The sequence below is a fragment of the Pecten maximus genome, chromosome 10 (genome assembly GCF_902652985.1).
Source record: "Pecten maximus chromosome 10, xPecMax1.1, whole genome shotgun sequence".
Taxonomy (NCBI): Eukaryota; Metazoa; Mollusca; class Bivalvia; order Pectinida; family Pectinidae; genus Pecten; species Pecten maximus.
Genome location: NC_047024.1, coordinates 32,454,400 through 32,475,556, shown reverse-complemented (window position 1 = coordinate 32,475,556; position 21,157 = coordinate 32,454,400). Strand labels below are relative to the sequence as shown.

Below are 21,157 nucleotides of genomic sequence, written 5' to 3'. Positions count from 1 at the left end.
ATTCAATATCCTCTATATATTTTATACAGACAAGTGGGTACAGTCACTGCATAATACGATGCGCATTTTGTAAGTTTTGTCATAAAGGTAAATTTTGAAAATCTCTAGGGTCGGGTGATTGTCGGCCCGATGCCCTGACATGATCACAGTGACAAATCGTTTAGGTAAATACATGTAATTAGGTGCCGTAGATCACATGTTCGAGATCCGGTAAGGGCACGAGTAAAAAAAGTGTTCCTTCGTCATTTTTGTTACTATGTTATATATAATGTTGATTCTCTAAGTTTGTAAAGATAATTTTATAAACTGTTACACTGTTGAAATGATGTTTTCTGTATGAGCATGATCATATGCTGATTGTGTTACTGACATTTCTCCTTTACTCTTAAGATATAAAAAAAAATGAATAAATAAAAACAAAAAATTCAAGCATTGTTGTTCAAATTCACAATGCTATCAATTCGCACTTTTCTTATTTTGAACTAAATCATCTTGATAAATGTTTGTCTACTTATAATGTAGAGGTACATAATTACATAATATACTGATTCATTGTTCCTACCACAATACCCTGTGTTATTCCACTCTCAAACCATTGTATGCGACTGTTGGACATGGCTAGTATCTTACAATACAAGGTTTATTTTTGGCGAGGGTTAGAAAAGACGAGACGGCGAGCCATCCCGTCTTTCAGTTCCGAGCCAAATATAAACCTTATATTGTAAGATTCTAGAAACGAGTAAAATGTCCATTCATTTATACCTGTTGTGTGTATTTACTACCACGAAACTATCAATGCGCCATTGAAAAATAGTTCCACGCTTCAGTTTCAGTTAAACTTGTATCGAAATATCACACAAATATTAATTATTCCTGACAGACCCAATTAATTTACAATATGTTTAAAACAACAATCCACAAAACGATTTAGCATTCGCAGACATCAGACACAAACGTCAAAGTTGAGAGTCAAGTTGGAAGTAGTCCCGTCGGATGTGGAACAAATTCACGTGAATCGTATTGACGTATAAAGCATACGTTTATCCGTCAGTAGTTATCGGTCAGTGTGTGTGACAGTTGTTGGATAAATATATGTTATATTCCAGTAGTGGAATATAACCTTCCGGTCTTTTGATTGGTCAGGAATTCAAACTTTGACCCGAGCTGTAATTGTTATTATCGTCATCAATAATCGAATGACCTCACATCACCGAGTCCCACCACAGGCGCTTGCATATAGAAAATATCACTTTCGATTTTTTTTTGATATGACAGCGGTATGTGTAATCTGTTAACCTGAAGGTTGGCAACTACGCCACGAGCGAAACGGCACCCCATCTCACTTCAACCGGCTAAAAAACACATTTATTCAAACTGACACGGCGCACACTATATGCGACCGTCATCAGAAAACATTCATCTTTAACCTACCGTGCCACTCAATATGAATTGTTACATCCAAAACACAATAATCCGTGAAAACATCGCCGAATTCCTCGCTCAGAACGCCATTTCTCAAACGGCTCCCTGAGCCTGTCCAGATTCTTCATTTACATACGGGGTTCAAGGGTCATGCGATTATATGATCGTCAGTCGTCAGGTGTACTTTTGGGGGTCATCTCCGCATGCATTTTGTCCGCAAAATGCTTCGGCTCGCTGAAGAGTTTCGTCTAAGTTACGATTATTTGAAGAGTTTCGTCGATGAACGATGATTTATAAATTATTTGTTATTTTGAACGTTTGATTACCATGCACCGTATATGACAGTACACAGCAGGCGCGGATCCAGGAATTGGAAAGGGGGGGGTCAGTAATTTAGTGGTAATGTGGTAATGGGAGCGCCATAGGCGGGAGCCGAATTTTTTTGATAAGTGGAAGGGGGGGGGGGGGGGGCATATATTGATTCACACAGAACGTCACTCTCCTATCGTTTTCTAAATAATGAAATAATTGTCACAAAGGTAGAACAAAATGCTTATTTATTGATTAACTTTTGTCAGTTTACTGAAATCTGGACGAACAAAAAGAAAAGTGAATCACGAATAAGACTGTCATCAGGTTACTGGAACTATACATGTGTACCAACATTACTTACTTCAGACCTGTTCATTTATTTCTGCACATTTTACAAATATCATGTCGTCGTCAAATACGAAAATCATACTTCAGACCTACCAAACGATTTGTACGTTGTGATCTATGATCCATCATCAATTTATTTTCATTTCCCACAATGTTAGATTTAATGTTTGCTAGAAGTTCTTCGAGTTCAATCCAAATTTTATGAGTTCATCTATCACTGTATGATTATAGAAATATTGAGTTCCTTCAGTCATTTTGTTTTAAACCCCTTTTTATTCAAATTTTCGAAACAGTATTACTTTCTTACGTTATTTCGGTTTTAATACACTCGATATCATCAGTTTGCCCCTTAGTTTTAGTGTCTACAATCAGGGGGAGGAGGGGGGAGGAGTGTCCGCCGGTCCTCCCTCTGAAAAATAGCAGGTTAATGCAAAATCCTGCATTCTGGTGTATTTCACGATAGATTCATACCTGGTGTGTTTTATAAAAACAAGTATATGAGAGATGTTTTTAATGATTTGATATTGTTATTTCGCTGATTGATACGGGAATTCGTTTTTTAAGATACCCTTACTTTGACAATTTAAGGGGGGGGGGGGGGGGGGGGGGGGAAGGGGCTTTAAATCCACCAGTGACAATGTCAAAGAGTTTAACGCATTGTAAATGTAAAATGTATTCTTTGTAATATTCAATTATCCATTTATTCCACTTTACATCGCTCGCATATATAAAATTTAAGTTATTGATGAATTACCTTATTAATTGAGTGTGTGTAAGCATCAAACGCTACACTAATAATAATCAAACTGGCTGAAGTGCTTACAGAATTATGAAACTGAATTAAAATGAGAAAGAAAAGAGAATACTTGAGGGGGAAGTAGTGGTTATTTTGTGTCAACGCCAGACTTTTATAGTATTTTAGGGCTAACGCCATAATACCCAGAACAACCTCTTATTCTTATCGATATTGTGTGTGGTATACATTTTTAACTAGTCATGTAGGGGTCAATTTTTTTAAGAATTGAAGATTGGCATAGCCCTAAATAGATGGCAAGTACAATAAAAAATCAAAATATCAAACAACTATCAGCTATTACCCCATCCAAATTTTAACTTCGAAAAATTTAATTTCAACTGATACTGCTTGTTCATGGTATACGTATAATGTCCCGGCCCTGTCTTGAACAAGTTATTGAGCACCGTTATATGCAATCTTTTTGATTGAAAACGAAGTTCAGCAACTACCGAAATGATGCAGTTGAAAAAAAGGAAAGGACGATCTCATCACTGCATGGCATTAAAACATGCTATCTTATTAGTAAGTGATATCGCAAACGACGTCCTGTGCATGCACCTGTAAAATAAAGTATGCCGAGATGACCCCAAAAAGTGCACCTGGTGACAGTCGATTATATAATCGCATGACCCTTGAACCCCGTATGTAAATGAAGAATCTGGACAGGCTCAGGGAGCCGTTTGAGAAATGGCGTTCTGAGCGAGGAATTCGGCGATGTTTTCACGGATTATTGTGTTTTGGATGTAACAATTCATATTGAGTGGCACGGTAGGTTAAAGATGAATGTTTTCTGATGACGGTCGCATATAGTGTGCGCCGTGTCAGTTTGAATAAATGTGTTTTTTTAGCCGGTTGAAGCCCGTCACTTGTACACCTTATTTGCATACGCGAAATAAGACTTGGCCACGTTTCCCTTTGATATGAGCCGATATTATTGTAGTAGAAACAGGTTACACGACTCGTGATTTGTGGATATGGAATTTACGTAACATTCGTAAGTTATTTTTTTAAAGTTACAAAAGACACTCGCTAAAGCTCGGGTCTTTTGTAACTTAAAAAAAATAACTTACTCGAGTGAAATAACTTAAATATCCAACAGCCACTCGTTGTGTAACATCTATATATATCTATCATGCATTTTATTTTAGACTATTCTGAACGACCATGGACAATTAGAAGTAAAACATCCTTATTATGAACAATCACCACATTATTTGATAGAACACAATACTACCACACATTAACCAATAACCTTAACACGATATCCGGTTAGATGATGACAGTAACATATTAAGTGGGGTGTGAATAATGGGATTCAGCAGGTGCATTTTATGTTTTGTAATGGTTTATGTAGTAATCATTAAAACGTCGTTAAATCCGGAGAAAATTCCTATGGGAAGGCAACACATTATCGGTCCCATTTTCGTAAATGCAGTTATCGGAGGATAATTTGTATATTGCTACACACAAACGTCTTAGGTGAGATTCAAATGTTCATTTCTTATTTCACAGGTTTGTTCAGATATAAAACATATCTCTTTTTTTTTAAATTATGTAGCATTGCATATAATTTATTTTAAATGGAAATATGCTATTTTTAAACGCTCGTGTGAACAATTTTTCATAATCTAATTCAGGCTATCGTGATTTAGGGTCATTTAATCAGGCATCGCCGTGAATACCTTGTGCAGAAAGTGGTTTTTTTTTCATCATATGACTATAATTGACAATAAATAATTAATCATCAGATAGCATTACCTATCCGGGCCTTTGTACACGCTAACTGTTAAATACACATGATCGGTATTAGCTGTAGTACCAGAGTACACCGTATATGATGCGTGTATGTTTACTGTGTGAAAGTTCGGTAGAATGCAGATGAATAATAATCTCGGCTAACAAATAGAAGAATGGCGTATAATTAAACTCGGACCTAGACCGTCATTCTAAATGTCTGTCAATTCGCAATCGAATGTCGGTGTTACATTAACAAACACCTCATATTTAGATGTATTGTGGCACAGTGCGAGTCGCTGTTACTGAATAATATCAATATCACCTGAAACCGTCAGCACATTTTACGCTTCATAAACCTGAATATATCTAAGTAAGGTAAAAATACCACTGATTTATATAAATGGTATCCTTTGAGCAGCTGACAGGTTATGGGTAGACCAAGGACACCACTTTGACACAGAATACAAAATTAGAAAACATATGTTGAGTTTCTGTGTAACATGGAACATTAATAAATTGAAAGTATACAAGGCTGTTCCTTACATCAACTGACACACTCATTGAATAATGTAAATTAATGATATACATTACGATAGCACAGATATATATACATACTAAATGGAAAATTGTCGACAGAAGACGGCGTGGCATTTTTGCACTAACGTTTTTCCTTGTAACAATGCATGAAGATAATTCATATGTAAATATTCCAGTTCATTCAACCCTTAACCTTGTACATCCCTAATGAATTACGTCAGTTTAACTGACTATATTAACACCATTAACATGATGATTAGGACGTCTCATATTAATGCAGACACGAAGACATTTGACCGTGTTTATTATATCAATAAGGATGAGAAGTAAATACAATATTTGAATAGTATTGACTATCAGGTGACAGGAATATATTTAAAAGTAAGCTATGCTAACACAGTATAATTATCAGATTATTCCTCCCTAGGAGAGTGTAATAGTAAATGGACAGCAACTCCCTATTAACTATAGAACTCTGATTCAAAAGGTCAGTGTCATTTCTACCTCCTCGGAGAAAGGTTTTTGTACAGAATGCGCTAATATCTGGACCAGGTTTACTGATCGAATGACGCTGATTATGGGTAGTTTATATAAACCATGGTCTTGTTTTCAGGTACAAGTGTACTTAGGATAACAGTAGAAAGTGTAGATCTACACGATAGATGAAAAGAATTCAAATCCATAAATTGGTACGAAACGTGACATAAGTAGAACGGAAATTGGAATCAAATTCCCATATAAATAGACCAAAACAGACAGTTAAAAATTGCTAACAAAATTTTCAGCAACTAATTTTTATTATTATAATCAAGCTGATATATAAAAGAAGGAACAAGTTATGATAATCGTATAAATGACAACCATGTTAAAAACACCTTCAAAATAGATATATATAAAGGAATTATTTTTTAACTTTAGGTTGCATTTTAATTATGTTATAAGTTTACCGTAAACTGTTATTTAGCGAACTTTATGTGTTTTGTTTTGTTTCCAGTAAATTTGTATGAAACTTCAATTTTGCATGCAATGTCAATATTTTTTTTATATAGCAGATATTTTGGTTTGAAAATTCATGTACATGTATTCTGTTTTTGTGTCAATTTAAACAGGCGATGAATACAAGATAACAGGTTATTGATTCAAATAGCATAGCCATGAATCTATTCGTTGAAGATAAGACATATGTAGCATACTGTACTTGTTGATAAAGTAACATTATATACCCTATGCATATTGTAACATAAGATTGTATCATAAAGAAAACTTTTTATGATAAATTTAACCGTAAGAAAATTTCTTTAACACATCCTCATACGATAACTTCTTATAAACATTGAAACAAAAGGACAGTTTTCTTTATTACTTCTAACAATATATGATCTTATCTTCCTTGCAACGAGCATTTTCGTTTCCTTTTGAAATTATGTTATCATCCCATAATGTCAAAAATTACGTCATTTCTGAATGGCTGATTTAGCAGCGTAATGATTTCTGAGAAGAAAGTCCATCAATAAACAATTTTCACACGGATTGTGTACAGAAGATTGAATCATGAGGATTAACTTTCACGGTCTATCTAAAGTACACTCCGTTTTTTGTATCATTGTCCAATAACATATATTCAAGCTGACATTGTAGCATGTGCATTATTATTATATATACCTCCAAAATGAAACACAGTCAGGGATTTGTTGAGAGACGTCATATGCCTTGCAGAGTTAACTTCCAGTCTCCCCATTTGAGCATCAAGTCTCCCCGATGCGGAGCATTTCGCAGGTTTCAGACAGAGTTATTTTTCGTGATGCGGAACTCTCCGAGGTATTCCGCAAACAAACATCAACAAAAATGGCAGATCAGCAAGAAAACAGATGGTAATTCCATCTTGTTGAACCCGATCATATCACATTGTAGGTTGATGCTGTATGTAGACATTATAATAATTCGGAAGTATCTTATCACAAAAAAAACATATATACACTAATTGCTGAATCCATTTCAGTTTGCCAAAAGTGATAAAATTCTCAGACAAAAAAGTTATTTCTTATTTTTGTTCATATTGTCATTAAAGGGACATTGTGATAAACACATTCTTATTGCTTGTACATGTATATACACTTCCAGTTACGTCTCTATGCTATCCCAATACATGTCTTTCAAATGTCCAGCTTGACTACACGATTTAGTCGAGATGTCCCTATCATATATAGTGCTGATAATATCACGTTTTGAAAGCGAGGCAGTCGTTTTGTAGACACGAACACATGATGCATGCGGATACACAGCACGTAAATACGTATTTTTCGACATCGGATTTGGCTATAGTTGATGCAGGTGTTATTTGATAGCTCAAAGTCAATTTAGAACTATGAAAAAGTGACATCTATTCCCAGCTTTGTACCAAATTATCTATGTAAACAACATGTAGAGCTAACCATACGTTAACGTTTGCCGCCTCTGTCAATACACACTTGCCGGCAATGTGCCGCAGAATAGGTGCATCGTCCAGATAGTCGACGCTTGTATAAACAGGTCCAATCTGCTATACATGTTGTTTCCCAAGGCTGTTGATCAACGGCGAGATATTTCCGTTTTATAATCATTAATTCATATATTCATGTACATATTTCAGCGAAATATAATTGTCATTGTTGAAGGTGATAAACTTGATATATATATGGAATAATAATAAAAGGGGAAAAAAACAGCGCGAAAAATATTTTACCTTGATGTCGTTTTAAATGAATTTACAGCTAGTTAAGGCTTTGCTGATATTGTATTTCGGAATAATAAGCCATGCATTGCCCTAGTTGTAGGGAGAAACGACAATTGGTTTACCCACGACAAGTCATATTTTCCTCGGGCTTCGTCTCCGGTAAATAAATCGCCATATCTCCCTACAGCCACATCAATAAATATAAAGTATTTTTCAGCATTCATTTCTAATTTTCTCATTCATGCATATAAAAGTAACAAAATGTTCCTTTTAGAAATCATAAAAGATATCATGCATTTATGGCTCTTGTTGGCATGATAATATTAAGCTTTATTTATCAGAATGTTTCATATTTCTCAAGGGAATATGAACGTTTATATTACCCAGCAACCAGGGCCATAATTTGTTTATTTTTATACCCCATGTTTATAACAGTGCTTGTGATTAGACGAAACACATCACATGGCCGTGAAATGAAGCATCACGTATCCCTGAGCCGCAAAACATTCAAAAATATTAACAATATATACGTCAATGGTTTCTAAGAGTTTCTGAAAGAAACTGACAATAACACCTGGATTTGGAATCTTATCAATTAAGCGACTGGGATCACAGGAGTTTGTAATAAAAATGATATCTTATTTATTTTTGAGTATCACAATATTCGGTATAATAAACAATTTAAGGCCCTGAATGCAGGCTAATATGAAAGTTAATTTACCCTCAGCTCTCATATTTCCAGAGGGCTTACCTTCGGGTAAACTAACATTTCTATTACCATGTATCCAGGGTCATATAATGCATATTATACCGACAAATGATAACACTCAAAAAGAAATCAAGATATAGAATCTAAGAAAAAAACAATTTTAAATTACAAATCCCTGTGATTCAACTCGCTCGATAGATACGATTTCAAGTCCTAGAAACTATTACCATTTCCTTTAGGAGCTCGTTGAAACAATTGAGCGGTACATTTGTTGTAGATATATATACGTATTCTAAGTATGCTTATCACGTGATGCGTTGTAACTAATCATTTACACTGTTACAAACATATGGTATTATATCAGTGTTCGAGAAAAATATTTTAAGGAAATAGAAATCCAAATTCAAATATATTTTCCATTTTATGTTCATCATCAAATTAAAGACAGTGACATGGAAGGTTCAAGGCAAAAAATCTGAAGACGTCATTATACAGCTGTTTTGCTACCTGAATAATCAACAATATTCACATATAGACTAGTTGATTAGGCTGAGGAACGCGTAAAAATTCTTCAGTAAACTGTTAATTCCGGCTTTGGTGCATTTTTGAACTCCAAAGTTGACTTTTCTTTAGCCTCGCAGTACATGGTAAGAATTCTTACAGTCCTCGCCAGTCAACAGTCAAAAATATTGACCGGTCAGCAGTCGAAAATACTTCATTTACATTTACATAGAGAGTCAGGTAACAATAACTAGTATTAGACTACAATGCATATTTACACTGTTTAGTATTTGTTTACAAAAACAAAGATGTAATGCAAATTTTAAGGCTGTTTTTTGTGGTCTCGTGTATAAGGTGTTCAGCCTAAAATACAACATGACAGACATTTGTTTATTGAGTAATTATTTATTTATAAAATTTGCTAAAATGGTAAAAAGGCAGGTTTTATTAACTTAAAAAGAGTTATTATTGTTTTAAACTACTGACTCGGCACCATGTCAGTTTATTAACTTGTAAATGATGCTGGTTAACCGATACGTACCTAAATATCAGTTCAGGATTATAAATATGTTATTACCGCAGGGTTTGAATCTTTTACTGAAGTTCCCTCCTTTCCAACACTCATCTTTGAACTTGGGTTTGACTTACTAGATATTTTTTTTTATAAAAATCTATATACACTGCCAAAAATGATCCTAGTAGTCATAACATTTATAATGTTCAAAGAACCACATAACAAAAAATATCTGAGAAAACAATCCCTCATGATGAGATTCTGAAATATTTTTTTTTCTTTTGTGATATGAAATCTAATTGTCATTGTGATTGTGACTCAACCCGGATTTGACCTTTATAGGTAAGAGGGATGTAGTCGATTAACAAGAGGAAGCTTGCTTTTCCAGATCTTAATTTCCTTGTATTTTTTCATAAGTCACCATGCAAATCTGTATTCTTGTTTAAACTGTCCTCTCGATTCTGAGTTTGAATTAATTATTTCGTTACGAAGTCGATATTTTTATTGTGTTTTAACCTATAAGAGGTCATGCAACTTTGTGTATTTTTTCAAATGATTAGAAGAAAGACATTCGTGTCAATTACATAACGCCTAGAAATCGAACTTTATTGCAAAAAGGCAATATCTAAGTTTGAACCAAATTTCCATGGCGAGTGTCGTCGGTGAAACAGGTGACGCGTACCGTTCTCGAACACTTGATTTAATTGTCTCCTTGCACTTTTTCAATGGTTCCGTTGTTAATTTTAGCTCGTATTTTGTCGATATCCAGTAAGAAGTTCGGTTTCCTATGCCCGTCTGTATTCTCTGTTGTTATTTTTTAAACCAGAAATAGGACCATACCTTAAAAGGTTTTAGTGTGAGAGTAGACCTAGGTACCAGATTACATTGACATAGGGCGATATATAATGTTGGCGAACGCAAACGGACAATTGTGAAGATATCGTCTAATTAGGAAGCCGAAGCATTTTTGGTGAGATTTCGCCTTCATCGCATGTTTGATATCACAGTATCTAGATCTCGACAAATTAGAAACAAGCAAGTGTTCTTCATCTTACATAAATTTGAAATCTTTAGTTGTAGTATTGGTGATACGGCCATGATTAATATACATTTAAAATTGTCGAGTGCTCATATTTCTTCAATTCGAAACCATTGTACTCCTTCTGTCATACAAGAAGCAGAATTCGGATTAATGTTCCAAGTTCCTTAAAACCTATATGCCGAATTTGATCGGAATCATGCCATCTCTAAATTATTATCAACCAGGAGATAATGAACGATGGCCACCTACTCCACAAACAATTGAGGTATTTATCGCAGCACCATAATACGCATTAATAACTCATTTGATTGACATTACACAATGAATACATTTCGAACATTTTGTTGACAATATTGACTTCATGTGTACATCAGCGGGTTGTAACGCTTACACATATCTTTCACTAATTTGTATTACGTTCCACAAACTACAGTAAAATTGCTTTTGATATCTACCCTACAAATTACAGGTACTTACTTATTAAGAGTCACACATGTTGTTCCGAGAAACCCAACGGGGAAAATGCGACAGAAAAAGAAGAAAAGGAAGAGGGTGTACAAAAACAAAAGGACACGTGTGATTTCACCTTTGAATAGGAACCTATAAGATATATGAATCATGATAAGACCATTACCTAGCTGTTTTATATTTCTAGGATACTAAGTGATATGTGGAAATTCGGAAGTGAGTTGATGAAAATCGCTACGAATTTTTGTATTTTGAACGTATACCACGCCCAGGGAAGAAACTGATTAAACGACATATTTAACGAAATACAAACTATAATTACAATGCTTAATAATAATCTTTAAATAGTAACGACAAACAAACTTTGTAATAAAATATACATTGATTGATAAAAGACTGTTTAGACCATTTCTGTGTATTATTGCGGGATCAAACGAAATAATGATGAGTGTAGAATATAATCGCATCAAAGTAATCGTATAAATTAATATCTGTATACATTAAGACGTAATTTTATGAATACCTTGAGACAAAACCTTCATGTTGAAACATTTTAAGTACTTATTCATAATATCCATAATAGTATTGATATAAATTATTTGTCCTTAGTATTTTTGTAAGCGTAAGTTAATTTTCGTATTGATTATAACATAAGATAATGTATTTGAAATTGCTCTCAACACTGCCTCAAAAATTACCTGAAGTATTCAACATAAAGTATCTGTATGTGTTATGTAAACCATGTAATAGTATGTATCGATAAAATCGTTCATAAAACATAGTGTAATTCCCAAATAATTTTCCGTGTACATATAACAGCAATACATTCTTGTAGTGCATACATAAACATCGGGATACAATTTCACTTAATAAATAAACTTACCTGACTAGAAGTGAGGAAGTCACACCCTGCGTGAAACCCACAGATCGAGTGTCGGAGGCGTTGTAGTATGTAGCCTAATGTACATATACTGTAATACATCGGTCGATAGCGGCCTCCCATTATCCTAATAAGGTCACTATACCTACTCTATCAACGTGAGGAGGTATGTACGCAAGTAGCCAGACACATCAGTTAAAAGGTTAAAACAATGGTTAGATATTCAAAACCAAATGCAGAAAAATACCTATATTATCACCTGTAGGCCTCACGATTACATTACTTTTAAATGCCATCATATCAAAGGTGTATTATTCTAAAGTGTAACCCAATCGCCATCCATATATGTTTAATTAATTAATGAGTTTGAGATATACTGCACTTTTGAACTTTAAATTAATTTACAAAGAGATTTGATGAATATTAAAAGCTAGAATTTGTCAATGCATGTCTAAGAAAAACAATTTTCATCCCAGAAGTGGTGTTTAAAATTAATAATACTTACAGAAATACAGAAATCCTAACAGGTAATCTATTCGTTTGGTTTAGAATCGTTTAACATCCTATCGACAGCAGATGCGAACGTGATGAAGGCGTCACAAACCAATGGGCTTGTCAAATGGATTATATAGGGTTACTTTATAACGATATACATGTACGTCTGAACTTCATCGAGTGACTACACCTACTCAGAGACATGTTTGCTTGTCTTTCGCTTCTTTTCGAGATTCCTAGAAAAGTGTTAATTGACATTTCATTGTTTATTACTGATATACTACATGTATATCTTTAGTGTCTACCAATGATCAATAACTTTTATAATTTATTACTACGTGGTCATCACTATTTTAAAAATGTTCTGTCGTTATTTTAGTAATGTAAGCTTGCACTATGAGATACATATTTTATGAATTGTAAAACGTTGATATAACACTATAGATCTACTAGATAATATTATACAAAATAAGAGACAATATCATTACATACATAACTGATGGGACAAACGATAAAAAGACCTTTATTTTTCTCTCTTATTTTCAAATAGAGACTACATACTACTTTGTACACTAGAAAGTAAACTGTATCATATATATGATATATATGCAAGATACATGTTTATACTGTGAAATATTTTTGATTATGTAATTTACTTTGTAGTAGAGAATATAGTTAGCATTATATACTGTACTATGTAATACATAATATACTGTTTAATATACACTACGTACTAGATTATGTAATATGTATTTACTATTTACTATTTAATTGACAATGCTATACTGGTTATATTCGTAAAGGCCCACCAACACAAACAGTCATAAGGATCAACAAAAGGTGGGTTTAAACGGCCTAAAATAGAAACATTGACAAACCAAAGTTACACTGGTTGACAAAACATTAAAAAAAAATAAATTCTGTGTATTGCATACAAGGTTCAAAATAACAAAAGAAACATAGCATAATCATAAAGTGCATACAGTGGAGTACCCCAGGGGAACAATATGTTTTGTTTGCAGACAGTATACAATACTATTGAATAATACACTAGAAAATATACGATATGTACGGTATGCTACGTGGCTTATATATACTCTATATTTATATTTATATGTTATGTGGTATTTAAACGTACTGTACATTAACATATGTTATGTGGTATTTAAACGTACTGTACATTAACATATGCTATGTGTTATCTAAACGCACTGTACATTTGCATATATGCTATGTACTGTTCAAATGTACTGTATATTTACATATGCGATGTACTATCTAAGCGTGCTGTATATTTACATATGATATTTTCTATTTAAATGTTTTGTACAGTTACATATGCTATGTTCTGTTTGAATGTTCTGTGTATTTATGTGTCATAAGTTCGCTTTAAAAATACTGTATTATGATGATCACGTAATAGAGCCAATTGGGAGATTACCGCAGAAATACTTTACTTTCTGTTCTACAAATAGCATTATACCTCTCTTTTATTAACTATTGCATGAGTAAAGGATACTGTAAATGCATTAATATTGCCGGACAAAAACGACAATTTGTAATTATAATCATGCATAGTTATTGTTGTACACTGTAGCTGTGAATTTCATAGAGACAGTCAGTTAAGTGGGCGTGTTAATTAACATTATAATTAGTACATGACGTGCTGAAGTAGATGAGGAATGTTTTCCAAGATACACCAATCAATAGATTCTATAATGTGGATGTTTTATAAATCTGTTACATAGTAACTTATTTGTCTACATAATGATTGTTTATCTTTCTGTCTTTTTCTCTCTAATAAAGCATATATTATACAGCATAGCATACTGAAAAAAATATTATATATACAACATAATGTAACATGCTGAAAAAATATAATAAATAACATAATATAATATACTGAAACAAAAATATATAAAATAAAATGTAACATGCTGAAAAATATAATAAATAACATAATATTACATACTGAAAATATAATAAATAACATAATAAAAAATACTGAAAAAATTAATAAATAGCATAATGTTATATACTGAAAATTATATAAGAAAAACAGATAAAAATCAGGCAGAAGAGATGAAAGTAATATATACGATACCGGTTATATGAACATACCCTTCTCCGTAAGACTTCTAACCTCAGAGTAATGATAATAAGTTATCAGGGTACACATAGACATGTGGAACATTTATGATCTTGTCATATTTACCCGCAAGCTGTGATATATAACTGTGATATAATTGTGAGTCTCGAGAGAGCTGATTACTCAAATAGACCTCATTGGCGATTTGTTGAAATGGGTGCACGCAAACTTAGCCATAGTAGACCCGACCTCATGTACTGTCTGCAGTGTTATTGGATAGTACGTTAAATATGTTAGCGTAAAATATTTTGATTTTATTTTATCAAGTTTAAAGTACGTCGTTATCAAAACAATAAAGTTTGTCTGTGTGGTTTTTACGTCACAGCAAAGTATTTAAATGAACATTTACGCACTTCATACGTACTTACATACATATATTATCATATCCGCTACTTACACATGCACTATCCCAAGTACACCTGCACCCATATAATGTACATACTATACTTACATAGGATATCTGTGGTTTTTATCGCGGTATAGTCTATCGCCATACACAGACGGTAAGATTCTCTCTGTATTACAATGCATAATCCAACATGCAAATCCTTTCAAAATTTAAATGAAAAAGGATAATTAGATAAAAATATAAAATGTACAAATATTGATAATAACCTATGAGAGACAAATTTCGTTTTAAGAACATATGAATTAAGAAATAAAAATATGATGACATTAAGGTCAAAAATCGTACCTATCACATTGTATCAAAATGTTCCTAAAGCTAAAATAACACCTTTCTATTGTAGTTTATAAAAATGTCACAAAAACATTTACTGCAAAAGGATGGTAATTATGAATTAAAAGTAAAGAAACAAAAACTGACGGAGAATGATATGGCGCGCTTTTTAAAAATGATAAAGATTAAAAGAGCTAATTGAACATAATTACTATTTTTTGCTTAGTGTGTTGGAGACATAATGTATTGAATATACACATCGAGCATCTATTCAAGGTTTGATTTTTTATATGGCTGCTGTGACATATGGTGACCGCAGATATTTAAAATCTGAAGTATTGTAGTGGTGAACTAATTTTCTTGGTGTTCTATTAAGTTACATATATCTCTTGAAGCATAACCCACACATACCAATTCACTGCCAATCAGTAAACAACATCACGATATACGACTGAAACCTTAGTCAACTATTTGCACCGAGAAAGTCGTTTATCTCTGGGCTAGTTGTTTGCCTTATTACCAATGCATGTACACTGTTCTCACATTGTAACACCACTGATGCGACAAGGTGTGAAACTTTGAATCATAAAACATCAATGCTTCTCCTCCACTTGAGCCTCCACTAAGGAAACTACGTCTTTAAACAACCTCAGCTGTCAATTATGCATAGACCTGTTAAGAATAAAAATATCTTTTCATGCACCGCTCACTTGTATTACGGAATTCTTGTATGATTTTTCCATAATAAGTACCTTCGGAAACCCAAATAATTACGAAAACAATAAAGTGTACCGACATGATAACGAAACCATTATCTAAACTAAAAATGATTTAACGAGGGCACAATCTAAACAAAACGATATTATCACATGGAGATTCCCGAATGAATCATAAAAATAAGACCAGGTGCTTCGGAAGAGTAAGAGTCGTCTGCTTTATCGACGACCGTCAAACAAATCAAAGGAGAGTAAGGGTGGTGACAAAAAAAACACTAGGCATATTTACAACTATCAAACTGTTCATGTTGTATAAGGAAATACTTCCTAACGAGATCATGTCGACAAAAAAAATCGTGTTATTCACAAACCTCCATCTCTCGAAACCTTCTTTAGTTATTTGTCTGTCCGCAGTCACCATCTGCCACAGAAATAATGGAAACCAGACCCTGAGTATCGAGTCAACTAGAATGTGAAAACACCGTATGGGATGCAGGAACGTTACTATCTAGAAACGGAAAATTAACAACTGGGAAGTAGAAATCATTGGTTAGGGGCCGCGGTGGCCGAGTGGTTAAGGTGTCCCGACACTTTATCACTAGCCCTCCACCACTAGGTTGCGAGTTCAAAACCCACGTGGGTCAGTTGCCGGGTACCGACCGTAAGTCGGTGGTTTTTTTCCGGGTACTCCGGCTTTCCTCCACCTCCAAAACCTGGCACGTCCTGAAATGACCCTGGCTGTTAATAGGACGTTCAACCAAATGAACCAAACTATTGGTTAAGTAAGTATCAAGGTAAGCGGCTGACGTTGAAGAGATTGTAGTGTCCTTGATCTCAAGGTCTTTTTTGTTCTTTAAAGATAGCATTCCATCTTCATAAATATACATACAGGTAAAATCATTGGACTTTATACGGTTTCTGTTACCTTTTTGATAAGCCCTTCAATATAATCAGCTTCGTGTAAAAACAAAAACAAGTCAGTCAAAGAGGGGCACAGTTTCTTCCCGTGGGTGTGACAATTATGGTGGCATATTTCTGCCATCGTGTTATGTTAAATTATCGCGACAGGTCGTCATAATAACACGACTTGTCGTGTTAATAACACGACTTGTCGACATAATTATCTCGACAAGTCGTGTTACCGTAACGCGACCTAAACTAACACGATAGCAGAAATATGCCACCATAGACAATAGTCTCTTGGAAGGTCTGGTCACCAAACTCACAACGACTTTTAACGACACTATCAACTAAGCATTGAGGGTAGCTCACTTCTCCACCCCCTCCAACCCCGAACCCACCTCCATGTTTTTAAAAGGAAAATAATTCGCAAATATTGTATTCGTCGGTTGTGTTGAGGTAATATATATACATGTATATATATATGTATAAGAAAGCTGAAATTATTCTTGAATATTTTGAATCGATGGAACTCTATACTATACAGCACTCTGGATTTATATACCAAGCGTTTACACGAGTAGGTGAAACTATTTACGATACACATTTGGTAATTCGATCCAACGTTGTACATAATACCCTAATGTATGTTAAGAAGACAAGTCCTTAACCTTTTAGTACCAACAGATTAAACTGCTGGTTACAAATCGTACACTTGACCGACATCAGTAAGAAAAATAGGCCGGCTACTTATACATACTGGTGTTAAACCGATTGCTGTCCATCTGAAGCGACATTTACGCTGTTATAAATGTGATTTTGTTTTGTGAATGATATTGATAATCGCACACAAGTTATATTAACGTATTCTCATGGCACAACGGCCCAGGCATATATTGCATTTGCTCGTACGATGGTTTTGTTTGAGGTACGGTTTCGTGTTAATTCAGGTATTTTATATTTTGATAGATTTCAGCAACGTTATTGTTATAACATGTTTTTATACCACACCGAAATGGAGGTTTCTTAAGGGGTATTTAAAAGTCACGGAAATGTCACTTTTACACGTTGAAACATTTGTTGCAGAGTTTCCACTTTATTCCTTGTCGAAAGAACACAATATCGGCATTAGCCACACAACAGCAAGTAAATTCTCATTAAGGACGTGTTTTCCATAATGAAAGGTTTGGTCAACAACAAATAGCTATTTGTCAGTATAGTTATCCAAATGTACTTAAAGCCAAAATTCAGCTAATTACCCATTTTAGGGGCACAGAAGTTGACTTTGATAAGACTAGATGATGTAAGAAATGATTGATAATTTTCAAATGATGTTTTAGACCAAATTTGGTTGTAAGACAGTTTGACGTTAATGAGAGTAGAATTTAGCACACGTCACACGACGGACGCCACACGGAGAGGGACGAAACACGATGGCGATAGGTCATCCTTTGGATTGGATAACCTAAAAATGAGATGGATTATATACATTTTGAGAGTGGTAAGGGGATACAGCGATTTCACCGACATCTTTCTTCCGTTATTTTAGTCTAGGTAATCTTTTTTTTAATCATGATGTGCTGCTCTCTTTAAGACGACACGTGTTTAAGCTATATTTCCAATCAATACTATACATACCCTTTCAACTTTGAAATTATGTCCCGCGGGAATAGTCTCACGCCTCCAATAGAGGCAGCCATGTTTGAAATCTCGTTTTCTATACGACGAGATATGAACGATTTCTCTCTGGTCGAAATAAATATCTGAAAGTCAGTTCAAACCACTTATATTCTTGACATATCTACACAACACATGTAAAAGGCCTGATTTATTTGGCGAATTTGATTGGCTTGAGATATTTCGTTGGTTACATAATTCGGAACCCGCCTAGTTTTCCGTGCAGATCAAAATAAAGCGAGAGTAGAATGAGAGGTTATTTTGCTGCACCTAAGTAGTATGAATTACAGTTTTAAATTGCACTATCGTTAGATATCAGTTTTGTAAGCGTAACCTACCAGGTAACATTAGAAAATTCTGAAATGCTAGTGAGTTGAGTAGCCCATTCAGAATAAGGTGCTGTGTTGTCCTCAAGAGTGACGTCATACGAATTCGACATCAAAGATTATGCCACTGATTCCCTACCTTTCTCAGCGCATTTAATTATTTAAGAGTTTTTTGTCGTACAAATGAAGTAAATAATAGATAAAAATGAACTGCATGGGTTTCCGTTTACAACATTGGCAGAATATATCGATATTCTTATTTATGTCTGTGAAATATGTGACATTTCACGGGAAACGATTCATAACCACTGTGTTTTCTATAAGTGGGTGATATTTACTGCAGTAGTTGCTGCAATTAAAAAAATTGATCATACAAGTTTATCAAAACTTGTATTATATTCATAAAAAAATAAAAAAAATATAAGAGTTTTCTTTAAGTTGGAGATGTGGGGAGTAACATTGATAAGAGTGTATATATTTAGTTACAAAAAGAAATAGTGCCTGTAAACTGTCAGGAATTAGTTATGGCTATTAAATATCAAGAGGAATAAAGTTTTTTTTCCATTTACACCAAGTATTCGTGAATTTTGCTTTGAAAAAATCGTTTCGACCGTTTGATATGAATTTCTGCGTATTGCAGTAATCTTTTATGTTGTTTGCCAATGCATTGACATTTAAGGATTTATAAAGACACATTGTTCTGTAAATGTACTGTTTGATGATAAGAATTGTTACATTATCCACTGTTGCGTTAATACCATTGTTTGTGAGTTCAAAAAGAAAGAAAAAAACTTCCTAATTATATTTCTCATTGTCTAAGCATACAATGGAGGGCGTTAAGTAAACCAAAAATTCCCAAGAGAACACAGACTTTATAATTTTTATTTCCTTGTGTGGAAAATGAAGCCCAGTTTTTAAATATTTTTTTTCCGATATGCACTCGCTTCAGATTAGAAACTGAACGTTTATAATATGTCTCAAATAATAGTCGAAGTGAGTGTTTTTGCTTCATGTTATTTATACCACGGACTTACACGGCTATACTAATCATATCATACGGTAAAGCGACTGGCCAGTAAAGCCGGGGGGTCGCGGGTTCGATCCCGGTGAAGGCACACTACCGGTACTCGCCTTTCTGTTACATTTGGTGCGCGCAGTAGACCACTCCAAGTTCAGCTTTAGGAAAATTGACAGGCATCGTTGGAGATATAAAATGGGTTAATATGTGTTCGGGGATAAATGTTTGAACAGTGGGGAATAACGAGACAGGTTTTAATTGTAAATAGTGTACATATTGATGCGGTCGCTTTCTAGCTTTGCGCGTGGGGGAATTTCCTCCTCACCATGACAATCTTGTTGTATCGTCTGAAATATCGAGTTCTTACGTAGCATATTGAATTCGACATAGAGTGAAGACAATGTAAGTCATATCAGAACCAGCAGTTGGAATTCCAGTCGATATATGTTTATATGTAATACATAATTGATGTTACAATATGTTTATTTATCCATAGTCGATATGGATTTGGATTTGGACTTATACTTTTTATTGACCTACTGTGCAGCTTATTTTTCAGACGCATAGTTTTATTCTTTTAAACTAACCCCTACCCACGCCCCACCCCACCCCTCCAACCCCCAACCCCTGGTCCAAATGTATGTGCACATGTACATTGTACATAGACTGTTACAAATTCCTTCCTTATTAATGGTGAGTTGGTCAGGTGATTAGCTGTGCTCTTGTTTTTGCCTTCATTCATATTATTAACAAACTATAAATGCATATGGTCAAGTTCAGTGTTAAGGTCAATAGCTCACGTTTTCAGCCTCGTGTTCACAGTAATAGTCTACCGTTACGGAATAGGTCTGATTTCTAGTTATAAACAAATGAAAACAAAGCACGCATGGTCAAGTTCAGTGTGAAGGTCAATAGCTCACGTTTTCAGCCTCATGATCACACTAATAATATATCCGTTACGGAATAGGTCTGATTTCTAGATATAAACAAATGAAAACAAAGCACGTATGGTCAAGTTCAGTGTTAAGGTCAACAGCTCACGTTTTCAGCCTCATGATCACACTAATAATATATCCGTTACGGAATAGGTCTGATTTCTAGATATAAACAAATGAAAACAAAGCACGCATGGTCAAGTTCAGTGTTAAGGTCAACAGCTCACGTTTTCAGCCTCATGATCACACTAATGATATATCCGCTACTTAATAGGTCGCTAGA

General features: G+C 34.2%; 1 protein-coding gene across 6 annotated transcripts in view; it reads right to left on the bottom strand.

The window, feature by feature from the left end:
• LOC117336041 (probable cytochrome P450 12d1 proximal, mitochondrial) overlaps positions 1 to 14,809 on the bottom strand; it is a 32,684-nt gene extending 17,875 nt beyond the window's left edge. For 3 of the 6 annotated variants that reach the window (XR_004534527.1, XR_004534526.1, XM_033896377.1), the window contains exon 1: positions 14,596 to 14,809. The gene's annotated coding sequence lies outside the window, so the exon portion shown is untranslated. Of the gene's footprint in view, positions 1 to 11,982; positions 12,125 to 14,578 lie in introns of those variants that run through there. The other 3 variants (XM_033896379.1, XM_033896380.1, XM_033896381.1) reach the window with 3 other exon arrangements.
• Between the last annotated feature and the right edge of the window lie 6,348 nt (positions 14,810 to 21,157).